A 16,253-nucleotide genomic window follows, 5' to 3' on the forward strand; every position below is an offset into this window, starting at 1 on the left:
GTGTGCCCTGAGGGCTGGGCTTCTTGTGCTTGCTCTAGCAGAAGTCCCCCCGCAGTTCCCCCAATTTGTGCCCCGTGCTCCCTGGGGCATAGGTCAGGAAGCTCCCCAGCTGCTGTGAGCCACAGCTCCCAGTGCCCTGGGGCTGCCTCCGCGAGGCTGAAGTTCTTTTGCTCTGGCAGGCCACCCCTCTGGCAGGCCACACCTCCAACCGTGGGGAACAGAGCCTTTCTGCTCTTTTCTAGTTTACCTTGGGTAGGAGCACTGCTTCACTGAGTCCCTCTGTGGGTTCTGCCTCTCAAAAATTTAGAGTCCTTAGTTTCGAAGATTTATGAGAGAGCCCCTAAGACACGATCAGTTCTTGTCTCCATCTTGGCTCCTCCCCCCTTGCCCTTCAATATTACTTTCAATTTAGTTTTATTTCCCACTTCTCTAATCAATGAAATTACCTTCCTCCTGCACTAAAATAATAAATCTGTCATTTTCCAAGCAAGAAGTGAGACAAGATCTAAGTGTTGTTTCCTTGCAACTTTTACAATTCTTTTCTTATTTTTCCATAAAACAAATTCTTTTTTTTTTTTTTTGCAAGGCAAATGGGGTTAAGTGGCTTGCCCAAGGCCACACAGCTAGGTAATTATTAAGTGTCTGAGACTGGATTTGAACCCAGGTACTCCTGACTCCAAGGCCGGTGCTTTATCCACTATGTCACCTAGCTGCCCCCATAAAACAAATTCTATAGTTATCTCAAAACTTACTAAAACATTTCAGCACTTATAAAAATATTCAAACTATAATTTGAAAATTCAGAGAAGAGAACTTACATTTTAGTCTCTGATTAGATTAGGATGCCATAAATTTCTACAGAATGGGGAAAAAAATCTCCATCCCTCTTATATGTGTCTCTCTCTTGTCTATCAACCTGACTTAGAGAGAGAGGGATGGAAGGAGAAGAAAGAGTGAGAGAGAGTAAAGGAGAGAGATTTTTCTTTAAGAAAAATTTTTTACTCTTTCTCTTTGGGTTGATAAAACTCAGGAAAAAGATAGTTTGACACAGATAATATAAAAATAAACACAGAGAAGCTTTTTCCCATTAGTTGGATTTTGTTTCCCTTTTGAAAAGTTTTTAAATAAAAAATTTGTGTGTCCAATTTTTAAAATCAATCTTGAAGAATATGAATCCCATTTTCCCATATAGAGATATTTCCACTAGCATGGAGGATAACTCTATTCTCTTGAAAGGACTTCTGGGGGGGGCGGGGAGCGAAGATGGCAAGAGGAGAAGAGCTTCTCTTAGGTGCTCTCTCTCTATAATATTTCAAAACTTATAAAATAAGGGCTCTAACTAAATTTTCGAGAGACAGAACCCACAGAGAGATCCAGTGAGGAAATTCTCCAGCCCAAGGTAACCTGGAAAATAGCAGAAAGGCTCCATTTCACAGGGTTAGAGGGGCAGCCAGCCAGAGTGAAGGAACTTCAGCCTCCCGGAGGCAGACCCAGGGCCCTGGGAGCCATGGCTCACAGCAGCAAGGGCAGTTTCTTGACCTACACCCCGGGGAGTACCAGGAACAACGTGGAGTATGGGGAGGGGGCTGCCAGAGCAACTGCATGAAGCCCAGCCCTCAGGGCATTCAGTGAGCAACATGGCAGCAGAGGCCCAGATCCAGGAAACAGAAGCAGGTGGAGTCAATAAGCAGGAGCCCTCAGGTAACTGAGCCTTGAGTGCTCAGCCTAGGTAGGGGAGTGGAGAAAGACTTCCGAGGTCTGTCCTCTGTACCTGGAACAGGACTGTGGGGCTCTGACCACATTCAGATCCTGATCACAGTCTAGGCCCCCCATAGAACAGCAGGGGTCCTCTACCTCAACCCTGTGGCAGAAGGGTGCACTTGTTGTCATTCACAAACCAGGAGGGAAGACAGAGCCTCACACACGGAGACAAGCTCCTGCATCTAAAGACTCCAAGAAAAACAGAAATTGAATTCAGACTATGACAGAACTCAAAAAAGATTTTGAAAATCAAGTGAGGGAGATAGAAGAAAAATTGAGAAAAGAAATGAGAGAGATGCAGGAAAAACTTGAAAAAAGAAGTCAGCAGCTTAGTCAAGGAGATCCAAAAGAATGCTGAAGAAAATAGCATGTTAAAAACCAGCATAGGTCAAATGGAAAAAAAAAACAGTTCAAAAAGTTATTGAGGAGAAGAATGCTTTAAAAAACAGAATTGGCCAGATGGAAAAAGAGATAAGAAAGCTCTCTGAGGAAAACAAATCCCTCAGATCTATAATGGAGCCAAAGGAAGCTGCTGACTTTATGAGAAGTCAAGATACAATACTCCAAAACCAAAAGAATGAAAAATTAGAAGAAAATGTGAAACAACTCATTGAAAAAAAAAACAACTGATCTGGAAAACAGATTCAGGAAAGATAATTTTAAAATTATTGGAATACCTGTACAGGAAAAAAGCCTTGACATCATTTTAAAAGAATTCTATAGCCAAGTTCCAGAACTCCCAAGTCAAAGAGAAAATATTACAAGCAGTCAGAAGGACACAATTCAAATATCATGGAGCTGAAGTCAGAATCACACAGGACTTAGCAGCAACTACATTAAAAGGCTCATAGGGATTAGATTATAATATTCCAGAAGGCAAAAGAGCTCAGAATGCAACCAAGAATCAACTACCCAGAAAAACTGAGCATCTTCTTCCAGGGAAAAAGATGGACATTGAATGAACCAGGGGAATTTCAAATGTTCCTGTGAGGTGAACAGAAAGTTTGATCTTCAAATAAAACACTCAGGTGAAGCATAGAGAGTGGAAGAGAAGGGTAAACTATGAGGGACTTAATGATGATGAACTATATGTATTCCTGAATTAAAAAATGATACTGATAATACTTCTTAGAAGGTTCTCATTTAATAGATTAGGTAGTAGGAGCTTTTATAGAAGAAGCACAGGAAAGAGCTCAATTTGAAGATATAATATATTGTAAAAATTGAGTCAATGGCTAAAAGAGAAATTTAATGGGAGTAAGAGAAAGGAGAGGTGGAATAGGCTAGGATATTTCATATAATAAGATTTTTTTAATTACAATGATATGGAGGAGGGGAAGGCGAGGGGGAATGAGGGAACATTTGCTCTCATAAGAGGTGGCTAGGAGAGGAAACAGCATATATACTCAATGCGGTATAGACATCTAAAGTAAGAAGGAGAGAAGGGGGACAGGGGGAAGGGGGGAAGACAGTGATGAAAGGAGAGGATGGACCATGGGGGAGAGTGGTCAGATATAACACATTTTCTTTTTTACTTTTTGCAAGGGGCTGGGATTGGATGGCCTGTCCAGGACCACAGGGCCGGGTAGTTGTTGGGCCTTAGGGGTAGTATATGGGTTCTGGGCCTCTTGGTCCCAGGGCCGATGATCAGTCTGCTGTGCCACTCAGCTGCCTTACAGCACATTTAAGAAGAGGGACAGAATGAAAGGAGAGAGAAAATATAGTGTATGGTAGTGCAGAAATATGAATGGAGGGAGTTGCAATCAGCAATGGCAACAGTGGAAAAATATGGACGTAGCTTTTATGATGGATTTATCCTAAAGAATGTGATCCACCCACAAAAGAGCTGGTGGTGTTGGAACACAGACTGAAGCACATATTATCATCATCATCATCATCATCATCATCATTATTATTATTATTATTATTATTATTATTATTATTATTATTATTTGGAAGGGGATGTTTACGAGACAGATGGGGTTGGGTGGTTTGCACAGGGCTGTACAGCTGGGTGATTGTTGGGTGTCTGAGGCCAGGTGCTCCTGACTCCAGGGCCAGTGCTCTGTCCACTGTGCCACCTGGCCACCTCTATTATTATTATTATTATTATTATTATTATTATTATTATTATTATTATTATTATTATTATTTATTGTATTTTGTTTTGGTTTTGATTTTTGTAGGGCAGTGGGGTTGGAGTGGCTCTCCCAAGGTCACACAGCTGGGTGATTGTTGGGTGTCTGGGGCTGGATTTGGGCTTGGGTACTCCTGATTCCAGGGCTGATGCTCCGTCTACCACCTAGCTGCCCCTATTATTATTTTTTATTTTATTTTTAATTTTTTCCTCTTTACTTTATTGCTCATGAGGGTCTGTATTTTGTGGGGGAGGACATTATGTCTACTCTTAAACAAGAATATTTTAGTAATTATAAAAAAAACATTTGTATGAAAAAATAATATAATTAAAAAGAAAGTAATTTGCTCTTTTAATAAATTTAAAAAAAAAAGAAAGGACTTCCCCACCAGAGCAGAATATAGCCATAGTTAGCTACTTTCCCAGCAACACCAAGGCTTACCTATTACCTTAAAGATACTTCCCAGGGAGATCCTTCCTCAGCAAAGTGAATGAATTGGGACTAAATTGGGACTGACCTGGGATTGAGAAGCAAATCAAGTCTCCGGGTAAATTCTGGGGAGAAATTCCTGAGGGAAAAGACCCTCTCCTTATTAGGTTTCCCTCAGGAACCAGCCTCATTCCCCAAATACCTTCAAGGATGCCAAAAAAAAGGCTGAGAGAAATTTATGAGAATGATCAATTTATTACTCAGACTAGCAGTAATCAATAAATTTGATAAACAGAATCTCTCAGTGACCAAAGACTTGAGTGAGAACTGACCTAATTTGAGGTTTTCTTGTTATGCCATTTCCTTCTCTAGCTTTTTATTTTACAGAGAAGGAAATTGAGGCAAAGAGAATTAAGTAATTTAGCCAAGGTCACACAACTAGTATGTGTTTGAGTCTGGATTTAAACTCAAGTCTTCCTGACTGCATCTTTACCTCACACCTGTTTGTGTGTGTGTGTGTGTGTGTGTGTGTGTGTGTATTAGTAACCTGTTATGTCATTGAATGGGAAAAATAATCTTAAAAAAATCTTAAAAATCTCAAAAAAAAATCTTAAAAAATAGTAAACCATCTATTAGCCCTTGCACTGTACAAAGTAGTACACTCAGAGTTCCTAACCTTTCCCTCAGACAGAACTAAATTTTCTTCCTTCCACCTCTAAGATTCAAATCGATTTTTATCTTCTGTCAAACCAGTCCTTCCCAGTTTCATTTTCTGTTGATATGGGCCCTATCATTCAGTCTCAAAACACTAGTCATTTTTTAAAATTCCTTTTTCCTCAAGGCCATCATTGTCTTCCAAATCCATCTTATTTCTTCTAACCCCTTTGAAATGAATCCTTCCGTTTACCAAAAACAAAAAAAACAAATAAACCCTCAGTTAAACAAAAATAATGAATATGGCTCCTGACAATGTTTACAACATTCCTCTCTTGTAGTGTCTCATCTCCCTGCTAAAAGAAAAGGTTTCATTGTTTTCTGAGACTAAGATGAATTTTTTAATATTTTTAACTTACTGTTATTTTTGCTTACATTGTTGTAAATTTATATACTATATATTGTATTGTTCTTTGTCTTGTCCTCACTTTTCTCTGCTTAATTTTCCTTTCTCTCTGAAAATTCCTTTCTGAGGGAAGAGAAACCAAGGAAAGTCTGAGAGGAAAGGTCAAACCAACTATTAGTGCATCAAGAGATAGGTTAGGATTTATAAGGTTGTTTCATTTTGTTGTCAAACATTACATACTTGAGATTGTCTAGCATTGATGAAGTGCTGTGGTGCCTTGCTGATATGGAGGAAACAAAACCAATTTAAGATCAAGAGATTCCCGCAGAAACCAGACCATCTCCAATAGTCCTGCTTCCTATAAATCAGGTCATGGGTGGAACTATTCTGGTAATGGCAAGTGAGAAAGATGTCTTGCACAGCAAACCCCTCACTATAATAAACATTATTGTACGAATTCATGTCATTAATTGATTAGTTGCTATGGTCCTCCTGAATACCAAAGGACTAGTAGCAGTAGTAGAATTCCTCAAAATTTCTTAAACAATATTCCATTTATTTCAAATGCCACAGCCTGTCTTCATATAACAACAGTTTATTCAGCCAGTAGCTCATCTATGGGAATGCCATTTTTGGTTTCTATAGAACCTAGACCAGTGGCATCACACCCAAATTGAATGTCATATTGACTTAGGGAACCTCAAATTAATATTATCTGTTGTATTTTATTATTTATTTTGTTAAACATTCTTCAATTACATTTTAATCTGGTTCCAGAGCACTGGGGAAAATATTGTGGATCTGTTTGATATCTCTGGTGTGGAGAACTTTCTGGTAGAATCCTTCCTAGGACTGGTTAAATTCTAAAAATTCTTCTAGAAAATAGCACCTGAGCTTTGAAAGAAGCTAGAAGTGCTAAGAGTTGAGGAGAGGGTACTTTCCAGGTACATTGGAAAGCCTTTGCAAAATCAAGAAATAGTCTCTATTCCCAAATTTTCCAAATCACACTCCATAAGATCAGAGGTCGTGTCTTATCTAACCATCCCCAGTATTGTCTAGCATTATCCTCTACACATATTAAGTATATAACAAATGCTTGCCAAAAAAAAAATGTTACTGATAAATATAGAGCCGATGGTGGGAATGCATTCCAGAGTCTCAAAAGAGGTATTTCCTTCTAGAAAGGCATCTAGAACTAAAAGACAAAAACACTAAAAAGTAGGGGAAAGTTAGGAAAAAGGGGCTCATCCTCTTTGTAAACTTGGTCACAGGGATTTGTAAATAGTAATACAGTCAGTTCAAAGCAATCTGACTGAATAGAATTTAGGATTGAGGTAGGTTTTTGTTAGAAATGTGAATTCCAGTATTTGTCTGAAATCTAAGTTCTTTTTCTTTTTTGTGGTGATTGATTTATATTGGTAAAAACTATTCATTGTGTTCTTTGGAAATCAACTGGCATAATGTTAAAAATGAATTCTATTTCCTTAAGCCTCTCCTCAGTACCTGTCTTCCTACTCTAAGCACAGAACTCTTCTGGAAGTTTTTACTTTTTCAACTTCCTCCCTAGAGTCATGCTATTATCATTCACCTGATCACTTGACCCATCATTTAAAGCCAGCCCCCAGCTTTGCTTCACTTCACATTTTCCTCCCTACTCCCTGGGGCAGATCTTTTCACTGGATTGCTCCTGCATGCTTACCCTGGAGTTCCACTCTCCCCTCCCAACAGGATTAAGTCAGCTCTACCTTTGCTCCAAAAAAGGGATATGGCGCTCTCTCCTAAGATCCCATTTAGTATGTCTGTACTCTTTCTGAAGAAAATATTAATGATTTATAGGCAGAGAGGGCTTTCATGTAGTCTCTAATCCCTCACCCCTAAACACACATAACCAATCTCTCTTGCTTCCAATTTTTCTTTCTTCCTCCTTCCTTCCTTCCTTCCTTCTTTCCTTCCTTCCTTCCTTCCTTCCTTCCTTCCTTCCTTCCTTCCTTCCTTCCTTCCTTCCTTCCTTTCTTTCTTTCTTTCTTCCTTCCTTCCTTTCTTTCTTTCTTGGTTTTTGCAAAGCAATGGGGTTAAGTGGCTTGCCCAAGGCCACACCAGGGCTGGTACTCTATCCATTGTACCACCTAGCCGCCCTTGCTTCCAATTTCTAAAAACTTTTACCATCTTTTTAAAAAGTTATCTTCCCTACTTTACAGCCATTGACAATTAAAGTACATGTTGATTTAATTTGGACTCTCTAACTGAATTCTTCAATGAATTTCTCTACCTCTCACCTCCCTGCAATGGATATTCAGACATAAACTGCAATTACTATCATATAGGCCCTTTCAACAAATGCCTATAATGAGTATTGCAATAGGATATAAACAAATATCCCATGAAAATCTTCTTTGTTTTCTTTGGACTAACTCAAATAGCTAATTTACCTGCCTTTCCAAGGAAAGTCTGTGAATTCTCCTTTCAATTAGCTGCAACTTAATCTTTTAATAATGATAACATTTACATGCCTTCTAAGGCATGCAAAAAATTGTATGTATGTTGTTTCATTTGATCCTCACAAACAACTCTGGTTGGTATGTACTATTATCTTAATTTAGCAGATGAGGGAACTGAGGCCAACAGAGCAACTGAATTTCCCAGGGTCACATAATGTCTCAAGATTTATAACTTCAGGTTATAATACTCTGATTTAGAGTATGAATGTCACGGTTGACATGCTCATTTCCTCCAGTGCTATGTCCACTCATAGGAGTATGTCACTAAATAAAAACTATTGTTATTGTTTACAACAAAAAAATTATGGAACTCTGCTACTATTCCTACTAAAGTCAAAAAAGGCCATATAAAAGCAAGGACACTTATTTATTCATGGATTTTCATGGCCAAGAAAATCAGCAAATGGCCATCCTATTGATGAATCTTCCTAAGACACATGTAAATGTTTATACTCTCTGTTCATAATTCTCCAATGGTTTCCCAGCGCCCATATGATAAAGTCTAAAATTCCTCAGTCTGAATGCTACAATCTTGTCCTTAGGCATACTAATATTTCTACCTTAACATCTAGTTCTTCCTTATTAGTCAGAATACCCTTGTGGGAAAGGTAGAAATACATCAATCAGATGATAATACAGTTCAGGTGGACTCAGAATCAAATAATAATAATTAACAGATAAAAATCCTAATTTTCCTCCTACTTTCCTCCATGAGAAACCAGAACTGTCAAGTATAATCTTTCCAAACCAGATCAAAATATAATTGAGAAATATTTAACAAGATAAAAATATAGTAGAACATAGATAATGTTAATATATGGTTTTCTGAGTCAATATACAATCCCAGGAATTCTTTTCCTCTTTTGACACTGATACAGGTAAGATAGACTATTGTCTAGAGAAGACAGCTGATGAAAGGGCCTAAAAAACATGCCTCATGAGCCTCAGTTGAAGGAACTACCCAATAGAACCTTCCTATCAATATCCAATTTTTATGGACAACTTTTTTTTTTGTCATTAGAAGATATTTTATGCCAATATTTAGATTCAAATAATTGTTGACATACCATACAAACATGTGCTCATCATGTGTCTCATTTCTCCTCGGATTATTTGCAATTCTGATTCTTTATATATCATTACTTATACTGATTGATATTCATTTTATAACACGAGGACAATATTAGTGTTTAAAATGGAGGGTTTTGTATCAGGGAGCAGTTGACTCATTTTAAACACTTTTTTAAATCTAATTCAATCCTCTCTTTCTTATACATAATTCTGGGCCCAATTCATTTTTCAACTTCCATACTGTCCAAATAAAGATACTAATGAACTGACAAAGCAGCCTCTCCACTCCACTGCATTTCAAACTGGCAATTTGCTAACGAAAGACCTGGCAGATAAGACATAACTTGTTGATTTAATTGCTTGGTATCTGGCTAAAAAACCTCCTTGTTATGGCACTTTTGCATAATATTCTCAAATAATCAGTGATAATCAATGTCAGTGTCTTTGCTTTTATCCTGTTTTCCATTTTTAAAGTAGGTTTAAATTGGGGCAGTTGTAACTGCTCCTAGTACAGTTTTCTCCTCTTAATCTTTTCTTCTTCCAGTATTGATTGTGTCCTTTATTCTAAAAACTGATAGTTTGATTATTAGCAGACAGCTGATTAAGAAATCATTTTCATAAAAATAAGGGATCATTTCCTGTATGATAAGATATAAGTAGTGGAGACCTTCCAATTCTCTTTTGAATGTATTTCAATGCTATTTATTTGAATATAGGAACTTTGAAGTTCTCTATTCCATACAGTTTTTTTAAAGTATATATAAATTCATCACATTATTTTCTTTTCTTTTCTTTTTCTTTTTCTTTTTTTAATTTTTGCAAGGCAATGGGGTTAAGTGGCTTGCCCAAGGCCACATGACCAGGTAATTATTAAGTGTCTGAGGTCGGATTTGAACTCAGGTACTCCTGACTCCAGAACCGGTGTTCTATCCACTGTGCCACCTAGCCACCCCCTCATCACATTATTTTCAAAGCTGTCTTGCCTATATTTGTTTCCTTTTCATCTTCCTTCTTTACTCTTTGTGCATTTTTAAAAGATTCAATGGCTCCCCCCCCCCATTTTGGAATTATTATTGCTAGCTCTACTTTCTGTTTTTGGTAATATTTTCTTTTGTTTTTCAGTCTTTTGAATTTGTTCTAATACTTCTCATCCTGTGGAGTCATTGATTTCTTCTTTGAAAATCATTGTCTCTTCTTTTCAGGGAATCTCCTTACTTGGGTAAGGCTTACCACTAAAAGTTTCAAGTTGCTTGCGCTCGCTCTCTCTCTCTCTCTCTCTCTCTCTCTCTCTCTCTCTCTCTCTCTGTCTCTTCCCCCCCTTCCCTCCCTACTTCACCGCCCCCTCCCTTAATTTCTTCTAGGTATTCCTTATTCCTTGCAGAAAATCTATTTTTTCCTTTGTTGTATAGTTACTCTCTTCTTCTAGACTGGATTTTGGGTATGTCTGGAATTATAATAATTATTTATAGTGGTCAATCTTTTCCTATTTACTCATCTCCAATCATCTTTTTAACCTGAATTTCTGAGTTAGGGTCAGGATTCATGCTTGTAATATTTTTGGGTGGGATGCTTACCACCTTGGTCCTGTTAAGATTTCCCTGGGCATATTTTTGCTAAAAGTGCTGGATCTTTGAGATGCATAGCACTAGATCTTTAGGATCCTCTATGGTATCTCCAGGAAGAATGCAGACCTTGGAGTCCCTAGATCTGTAGTATCCTGATCTAAACTCTATCATATCTAAATTCCTGACTTCTTCCAAGTTTCATACTGTAGATCCCCAACCCTCTAGGATTTTCTTGTAGAAGCTCTCTATTCTCACTGACTCAAAAAAGGGCTTTTCAAGCTTATGAGGGTCTTTGGCTTGTCTCTGTTTGCCTCCCCTGGAACTAGTTTTATTTGAATCCCAATTCCATGAATTTTTATCTCTCTTTGTGTATGGATGAAGTCAGTTTTTAGACTGCTTGATCATTATTTAGTCAGGTACTGTTCTTGGGTTTTTTGCTGGATTAGGTATGTGGGAGCCGAGCTGCTTCCTTTTGTTCAGGTTTGGAACTGCAATTTCTAGCTCTTTAAATGCCTTATTTATAGGTATGAGACTTCTGAACTATCTACAAGCTTGTGGATCTTTTATTTCTTAATCTTACACTATATTTTTCAGCACATTTTCCCACAATCCTCCCCTTTTCCCATGTTTGCATTGGTCAATGATTACAGTTATTAAATTTTTGTGGAGGACCTTATCAAATCCTTCATGGAATTTTTATACTTCTCAATTTCTGCAATAGATACTGGCACAATAATCTTCATACTTGGTTAATTTTATCAATGCAAGACAAGAAGACCTTATTTTTAAAATTTTATCTCTTACTCTCTATTAGAGAGGGAGATGTAACAAAAACTGTAATTAAATATTGCAATCTCAGAAGAATTAAAACTCTGACAACCCATGACTTCTTGGTAGGTCATTGTGGTGGGCATAAGAAAACCACAAAAGGACTTATTGAAAGATGTAGTACAAGAGATTTAAAGCTTGAAAGCTAGCAGTGACCTCGGACCATCTGGTTCAACACCTTTTTCATTTGAGTTTGAGTGACTTACTCAAGTTCTCACAGGCAGAGGAGGTAGAATTTGAACCTAAAGTCTCTGACTCACAGCAGTTTCCACAAAAATATGGACAGTGGAAGAGAAACTGGTAGTTAGAATGAGAAATTGAGTGCTACACAAGTACGTGAAGCTAAATTAAGAGCAAAAGGAAAGATATTGATTGACCAAATGGGCCATGGATCTATAGCAAGAAAAGGTCATAGAGGTCATCTAGGTCAGTCTTCCCCTCCCCCAATCCCTATGATCAAACTTAGATGTGAGTTTCATGGGATTATAAGCATAGAGGATAATACATATCAACAAATAATGAACTATAGCTCTACAAAGGACTAAATATATTGAAAGTTCATTTAATTAATTCTGAATTGAGAGGATTTACTGAACACTAAAGGGGTTGAGAAAGTTCCAAATCTACTCCCACCCAACCCAAAGTTGGTAATTCTTTCCTTCAATTTGTTATTTTTGCCTTCATTCTGAAATTACTCTTACTTAGTAAAATTCTTACATTTAAAAACTGATCAATCATTCAGTAAAGTTTGAGTTATTATTTGCTTAGGAAAGACCCTTTGTTAAATCAGGCATAAGTGAGTTTAGGTCAAGCCCCTTGACCTCAAGGGACTGGGGCTGATAAGGAAACCAAGATATTTTAATAGATTTTGATTGATATGTTACATCTTTTAATTGAGGACATTAAAAGTCAGTTTTTGACTTTTATTGGCTTGAATTTCCTTATCTGTAAAACAAAGGGAATCAGACTAGATGACCTCTGATGTCCCTTCTTACCCTTGATTTATGATCCTATTATGACTGGCAACCAGATATACAGGAACAAGTCAGTTGGTTTATTGGCAGTAGTGAAGTCAACTAAGTTAATCAAGATTCCCCAACCACAATCACACACACAAAAAATTGTTGACCTTGGTTGTTTTGTTGTTGTTTAGTCCTTTTTCAGTCATGTTAGACTCTTTGTGACCCCATTTTGGATTATCTTGACAGATATTAGTGTAGTTTGCCATGTCCTTCTCTAGATTATTTTAGGAAACTGAAGCAAACAGGGTTAAGTGACTCATCCAGGATCACACATTTGTTAAATGTCTGAGGCCAGATTTGAATCCAGGTTTTCCTGACTCTAGGCTCAGCACTCTCTCCACTGTGTCACTCTTTGTATTTCTAACAGCTAACAAAGTGTCTGGCACTCAAAAGACAAATAATAACAGATAATTAGGCTTAATGTATAGTGAGCTGGCCTTAAGGTCGGAAAGACCTGGATTCAAATCCTGATTTTAATACATACAAGCTACAAGATTCTGGACAAGTCAAATGGCATTTCTTAATCTGTTTCTTTATCTATAAAAGGAATAATATCATAACACAAGGCTGTTGTGAAGATTAAATGAAGTTATATGTATATTTATAAACATACACATATACATATAGAAAGATTAGTCATATTATATATTTTATATAAATAATAATTTATTTTAATATTTAAGTTTATTATTATAATTTATACAATTTTCTCCAAGCAATTTTATAAATGGTAGAAATTTATGATATTTGTTAATTAAAAAAAGATGTTTCTGCATTGGTGAATCCCTACTCCCAATGAAATTGCATTGTGGATAAAAAAACAATAATAAGGGGTGGCTAGATAGCGCAGTGGATAAAGCACTGGCCCTGGAGTCAGTAGTACCTGGGTTCAAATCCGGTCTCAGACACTTAATAATTACCTAGCTGTGTGGCCTTGGGCAAGCCACTTAACCCCATTTGCCTTGCAAAAAAAACCTAAAAAAAAACCCAATAATAACTGAAGATTGCTTCAGTATAGGGGCTAGAGAGCAGATCTTGGGGTCAAGGAAGTCTTGGATTCAAGTTTTGCCTTTGATAAAGATTATATGATTTTGGATAAGCCCCTTTACTTCTAAACAACTCTAAGAATATGAAGTTCAGGCCAGATGCCAATCTGCCTTGGTAAAGGTAGTTTCCTCATTAGTAAATGGATTCTAGCTCTCTACTCATCTTTTTATCTTCTTTCTTTCTTTCTCACCATTCTACCTCTCCAGTTATCAACGTCAACCCCACCTCATTGCATCAGGTCTGCCCTTGGGTTGCTAGGTTTCCTTCCCCAGGTGAACTTTCATGTTATCCTGCTGGGGTCCTGATTAGTATATACTGCTCTTTTCAGCCACATTTATGTATCCTGTTAGAATATAAACTCTTTGATAATAGGGTCTGTCTTTGTTGCTTGAATTTTTATCTCCAGTAGTTTTGGGCACATAATAAGTACCTGTAAATACTTTAGTCACCTTTAGTTCTCTATAATAATGACTATATATAAATTCTTAAGTTTGCAAGATTCTATATATATACACATTTAAATGTGTGTATATGTTTTATATATATATATACATATATATGTATTCATATACTTAGTATACATAAATTATAAACAGAATCTCTTCTGCTCCCCTTGAATTCACTTGACATGCTGAGGCATCATCATGAACTGAAAGCAGGCCATAAGATACCCAAACTCTTTCAGGTATCTGAGTTTTCCACCAGTGACTACTAATTAGATGGCACAGTGGAAAGAGCACTGGAACTGGAATCAGGAAGACTTCTCTCATTGAATTTAAATCCGGTCTCAGACATATCATAGCTGAGTGATCCTGGGCAAGTCTCTTAACTCTGTTTGCTTTAATTTCTTCATCTGTAAAATGTGTTGGAGAAAAAAAATACCAACCACTCTAGTATCTCTACCAAAAAAAAAACCCCAATGGGATCAAAAAGTGTCAGATATGACTGAAATGAATGAACAAGAAATAAATTTATATATTAACAGGGAATTGGGAGTAAATGGATAAAGAATGGATGGATAAAGAATCAGACAGGACCAGAAAAAACCAATTCAATAATAACAACCACAAAAAAGCAATAACTACAATTGGACCTCTAGATCCAAGAAAATTTGACTGGGAGTGGCTTTAATTTGGGGATTCAAGTAACTAAAAAAAGTTATAAATACAAGCAAACAATCCACAGTGCACATTATGCAGTTTATATTTGCTAAAAAATGAGTGCAAATTTAAATAATCAATGATCAAAAGTTTTATATTTCAGTAATTTCTTTTCTTTTTTTAGGGCTTTTTTTTTTGTAAGGCAAATGGGTCCAAGTGGCTTGCCCAAGGCCACACAGCTAGGCAATTACCAAGATCTGAGACCAGACTTGAATCCAGGCACTCCTGACTCCAGGGCCGGTGCTTTATGCACTACATCACCTAGCCTATTTCAGTAATTTCTAAGCAAAAATTTATCATTAAATAATAGACTTTAGCCACTCAATGAGGTAGGGAAAAAACTATTAGTTATTCTATATCTCCAGGAGCTCTAGAGGTCAGATCTTCAGGTTTGAAAACTCTAGACTGGACCCTGTAGGTTTTAGGGATCTATTCTACTTTCACCTGGGGAAACCATCAAGAATTCTAGGACATGGTTACACACTGAGAGACACATTATGGGACAATCTTAGTAACCATTCAAATCTAAGAGAGACTGTGGAATTTGCTTATACACATACAACTTGATTTTCTTAACTTGAATAATTAAGTTAACTAGGTGGTACCTGCAATTAGAGCCAATCCTTGTAGATTATTTATATGCATGTGCTCATTACTGCTAAATTCTAAGTAGAAAAGAAGAAAAGAAGGAATTTAAGTAGCTGAGGGCCCATAGTGCAATTTGAACTACATTTAGGAATGTGTGTTGGGGTGACCAAGAAGGTAAGTCTATTTTCCTATGGGATCATTTTCAGTCCTTAACCCATAATCACAATAGACAGTGATCCCAAGTGGGAGTCCTTCCAAAGGAGAAAATCTGGAGCAAAGAATAGAAGTTTATAGTAAGGTTAGCTTTATCTCAAATTTAAGGAAGAACTTACTATGAAACGATAATTATCAAAAGTCAAATACAGTATTACATTTCAAGAAATGGTATTTATTCATTAAGCAATTATTATATTCCAAGCACTTCCTATAAAAACAAACAAAAATAGATACATTTACTATCCTGGAGAGTTACATTTTTTATTGGGGAGGATCACTGTGTACACAGAAAAGCAAATATAAAGTACAAAGTTACTATGGGAAGGGAACTAGCTTCTGGGAAGTAGATGGTACAGGGGAATGTTGAAATTAGAAGAAGAACTTAGTTTCAAACACATTGTTCAAACACTCAATTTGCTGACTAAGAACCTGAGCAAATGACTTAATCTATAGGCCTCTGTTTCTTCATCTAAAAATGAAGGAGAATTTGGATTAAGTGATCCCTTAAGGCCCTTTCCTAAACCTCTGATTCAATTCACTAAGAATCTAGTTCACTTAGAATGAATAACTCAACTTGTTAACTTTAGTCTCCTGAATCAATAATACTATAAAGTGGAGAAATCAAAAGAGGTATCCTATAGGAAGAGGTACTTTTGTAGACGCTTAAAGAAAAGTTAAGGATCCTACAAATTGAAGAGAGATGTGTTCTATGGAAAGTTAAGTTTCACTGTTGTTGAGACTCTTTGTGATCCCAAGCATCATAGCACCCCAAGTCTTTCTGTCTTCCACTATGTCCAAGTTCAGCTTCATTATTTCCATGATATATCTATCTCGTTCTCTGCCTTCCCCTTTTCCTTTTGCCTTCAGTCT

At 36.9% G+C, this 16,253-nt stretch overlaps 1 protein-coding gene across 2 annotated transcripts in view; it reads left to right on the plus strand.

The window, feature by feature from the left end:
• The window catches only part of LOC141495385 (solute carrier family 28 member 3-like), a 118,310-nt gene that overhangs the window by 48,829 nt on the left and 53,228 nt on the right, over nucleotides 1-16,253 (plus strand). The window lies entirely within an intron of this gene.

This window comes from Macrotis lagotis, chromosome 8 (genome assembly GCF_037893015.1).
Source record: "Macrotis lagotis isolate mMagLag1 chromosome 8, bilby.v1.9.chrom.fasta, whole genome shotgun sequence".
NCBI classification, from domain to species: domain Eukaryota; kingdom Metazoa; phylum Chordata; class Mammalia; order Peramelemorphia; family Peramelidae; genus Macrotis; species Macrotis lagotis.